The following is a 4137-nucleotide window of genomic DNA, read 5'->3' as shown; positions in this document are numbered from 1 at the left end:
CAGTGGGTGGCGCCCTAGGCTGGCGCACCACTTCAAATGGCGGATGCAGTGAGAGGTCGCGTCCGCCCTAACCCCCTTGACCGTGGACCTTGACGGTGTACGCACCTTGTGTCCAGATCTGAGATGCCACGTGTACCAGATGAATGACTCCAAGTTCGACCACCGTGATGCTAGGTGCGAGCCGAGGAACACTGTTGGAAACACCCCCCTCATAATTTTCCTAGAGATAAATACACTGATGGTCACTAAAGTTGAGGTCGAAGCACGATATGGTCATTGGACTTCAGAATACGCTGAATACAATTGAATACGAGTTACAGTAATTATATGGTCACTGGCTCGCCGTAGAGCTCTGTATTTTGTTCAGTTGACTGGTAAAATTTGTATACGTGGAACCTACTATTGCATTGTCATTACTACGTCCTGCCTGTCTCATGGGTCCCACCTGTCAACTGATGAAATAAATAAACATGTAAAAAATCAAGGACTATGCATGCAGAATCCGGAATCTCCGGCTTGCTCATCACGTAGTAGGCTAACTATTTGAATCAATACACTTGAATGCTAATGTACAGATCTTTTCTTTTTTAAATAATACCCATGCATGCACACACAGCACACACCATGTCCGCACACAACACATGGATACCCGTGCCTGTCTTCTCGTGCGCCATCTGCAGCTAGGTGGAAGGAGGCTGCGTATGCATGCCGGACGGCCGCACCCACACATAGCCGGTCGCGTGTTCTACTCTGCTTGACCCATCGTGCAGCAGCACCACGGCCACCACACACAGCAGCAGTAGCCAGCAAGGGAGGAGACCTCTCCGCGTGCCGCAGCAGCAGCAGCTGATCGCACAAGAAGGCAGGCACCCACCATCATGGCCTTCACTGTCCGGTTCATCATGCTACAGCCAAGCTTGTCCAAAATAGCACCCTGCTGTGCCATCTCTTGCAGCACCTCTTTGTCGCCGTTGCTCGACGACCAAATGGAGACGAAGGCAAGGTGGCGATGGCTTCGGCCTTAGAGCACCTGCGGAATGCATGTGCACACACAAGGACATACGGACATTGGAGCACCGGCCAACCCCTTCATCGCCCTTGACATGCTCATGTTTTTCTTGTGCTCGCTATCTGCTGCGGCCGACGTGCTCCTGCATGACATGCTTGGCGTTAATGCGCTCCTGCATGGAGTCCTGCTCGCGCGTGAACCACTCTTGATCACTGTTGAGTATCATTGTTAGATTAGATATATAGGATAGATTAGGAAATATTCTAACTTGCCGTGTACTTCAAGATGAGCATGTACTCCTATATATATGCCCACGAGGCTCAAGCAATACAATCGACTATTCCATCAAATCTCTCTCTACCTTCTAACAATCACCATGCCGGATCAGCCCCCGGAGAACCACATCGCCTTGCCACCATGGGTCAACGACCCTAGCTCCTACTCTGCATCTTGTGCCTCCTGCCATCGGCCGTCTAGTCTGTATCATCATCATCTGAGTCCTAGAAGATCTCACCCACATCATCATTAGGCATGCGACCACCTTTGTCGGATGTGGGGTTCCGGCAAACCCTTAAGGTTCGAACACTGGGGTGCGCGCGAAGTCTTTCCCTCCTACCGATCTACGCCCTAGCTCGCTAAGATCTCGCGGACGAACTCGACGAACTCGCAACACAAAGAGACACGGGATTTATTCTGGTTCGGGCCACCGTTGTGGTGTAATACCCTACTCCAGTGTGGTGGTGGATGGATTGCCTCTTGGGCTGATGATGAACAGTACAGAGGGAAGAACAGCCTCCTGAGGTTGAGGTGTTCTTGTGCTTGGTGACTTAGCGGGTGAGAGCTGGATAACTGCTCCATGCCCCTACGGTGGTGGCTAGCTCTACTTATATAGGCCCTGGTCCTCTTCCCAAATATTGAGCAGGAAGGGAGCCAACAATGGCGGGCAAATTAGAAGGGGATAGCTAGTACAAGCTATCCTGACAAAAGTGGTCTTCGCCTGCAAAAGGCTCTGGTGGTGACACCGTCTTGGGCTCCACGATGACCTCCGTCTCGCCGTCCTCCTGGTCTTGGTCTCGTTGCACCGATAAAGCAACCTTTGCCTGATGCCTCGATACTCCTCGCCTGCGCTGATCCCCTTTGCACCAAAGAGGAAACAAGGACGCTGCACGCTGGCGCCCGCTTGGCGCTCGCCTGGTGTCGATCGTCATGGCTCACATCACGAGAGCCTCGTGAGGTTCGCCCCGCCTTGATATCTCCGCTCCTCGTGAGCCTGCCTGACTAGGCCACTACTGGGGAGGTCTTGCGTCGTCCGCCTCGCGAGGCTTGGCCCCTCGCGAGGGTCTTGGATGCCTTGTTGATGAAGATGGGCCATACGGCCTGCTGGCTTAGTCGCGTCGTGGGCCGCAGCCAGGCAAGTCTGGGGACCCCCTTTCCTAGAATGCCGACAGTAGCCCCCGGGCCCAAGGTGCGCTCGGGCTTGGCTTCGCTGCGAAGCCAAGGGTCAAGTACGGAGCACCATGGGCCCCAAAAGCCTGTGGCCTCGGTTGACGTGTGGCGGTTGATTGGACGTGGGCGTCTCTGCTTCCCCGCTGCCTCGGCAACTGCACGACTTGACAAGTCCCTGCGACATGCAAGGAAAACCATCATTACCTGCGATCGTGGGAGGCGCCGGTTGGCCTTCTCTTGGTATAAATGGGGAGGGGGCGGAGCCCCCGTTGCCCATCTCTTCCTCGCTTGCTTGCTTCTTCTTCCTCGCTCCACTGCTAACGTCAATGGCGCCCATCAGAAGGTTCTCTGCTGAAGAAAAGAGGAAGGCCCCTCGGGATGACCCGGGGCCACTTCCGCCGAAGAAGAGGTCGGTCCACCGCCGTGATGAAGCGGCGATGCAGGTGGTGGTGAGGCCTTGGTGCGAGCGGCCTCCTCCGTGGTACCCGCTACCCTTGTACGCCCGAGCCGAGGGCTCGGGAGGACAGAGCGACGAGCAGCGCCGCCCACGCCGCGTCCGGGGTCGCCGCGCCACGGCGACGCGTGCCGTCGCCCCCGGAATCCACGCCACGTACTCCTCGCGTGAGTTGGTGATGTGGGCGCTGATGCCTCCAAGCTCCTGGATCTGCTTCCCGCGGTTCTTCTCCGACGTGATGCCGCTGAGGGGGCCTCTCGAGCTGTGGTTGCAGCACGCCGACTGCAGCGCCCTGGCGACCGGAGCAGAGATCGAAGCGGTCCCCACCGGCAAAATCTTTAGGACTCGCGGCTGGGGCGAGATCGCGCGGGTCTGCCGTGCGAGGGGTGCCCTCGCGATCCACTTTGAGTTCGATGGCGCCTCCATGCTCTTCTTCAAGGTCTTCAATGCGGAGGGCCGCCGCCTGGAATGCTGCCCCGGAGAGGAGCGCCAAGCTGACGCGCACCCCGCTCGCGGCTACTCCAGCAGCAGCCCTTGGGAGTCCAGCAGCTCTCCTGAGCTCTATGAGGCTCCAGAGACGAGCGATGACAGCTATGTGCCCCCGAGCTCTCGCCGCGCTCGGAGCGGAGCTGCGGCGTCCAGCCGTCGCCGCCGCTGATCTGGATGGGGTTAGCGCCGGCCTCCCGTGGCCCACTGTTGATGATGGCGTCTGCCACGGGAGTGTGTAGATAGGATTCCCCTTAGTTTTAGCTTTTGTTCCCTGCGAAGAATCATGAATTACCCCGTGGGGGCATGTAAGGGTCTGTAATGTCTTTTGAGCTTATCTCCCCTGTTACGAAATTTTGGTGAACACATGTCCCGTTAAGGCTCGGTCCCCCCATTCTTTCCTCGCGATAGCTTGTTGCTCTACGCTGACAGGTCCCGGTCCCCAGGCAGGCTACAGCCGTCGCTGGTATGCCAGGTCGCGTGCCGTGGTCAAGGCCAGGAGGTGTGCGGCCCGAGGTCCAGTAAGAGCCCCTGAGGTGCGATGCTCAGGAGGTCCCCCTTAGCGCTCAAGCAGCCATAGTAAGGCGAGAAAGGGAGTTGGCGTAGTCGCAACGGGGTTGCGGCAAGGCGAGGATGACCATTAGGCCCCAACATTTAGCTAATCCGAGAGCGGGACTTATCTTGTTGACTTCACGACGATTCCTGATGGTGCGCTAGGCCTGTGCGCCAACTTGTGCGGCAT

This window comes from Triticum aestivum, chromosome 7D (genome assembly GCF_018294505.1).
Source record: "Triticum aestivum cultivar Chinese Spring chromosome 7D, IWGSC CS RefSeq v2.1, whole genome shotgun sequence".
Classification (NCBI taxonomy): Eukaryota; Viridiplantae; Streptophyta; class Magnoliopsida; order Poales; family Poaceae; genus Triticum; species Triticum aestivum.
Note: the sequence above shows the minus strand (reverse complement) of the source record.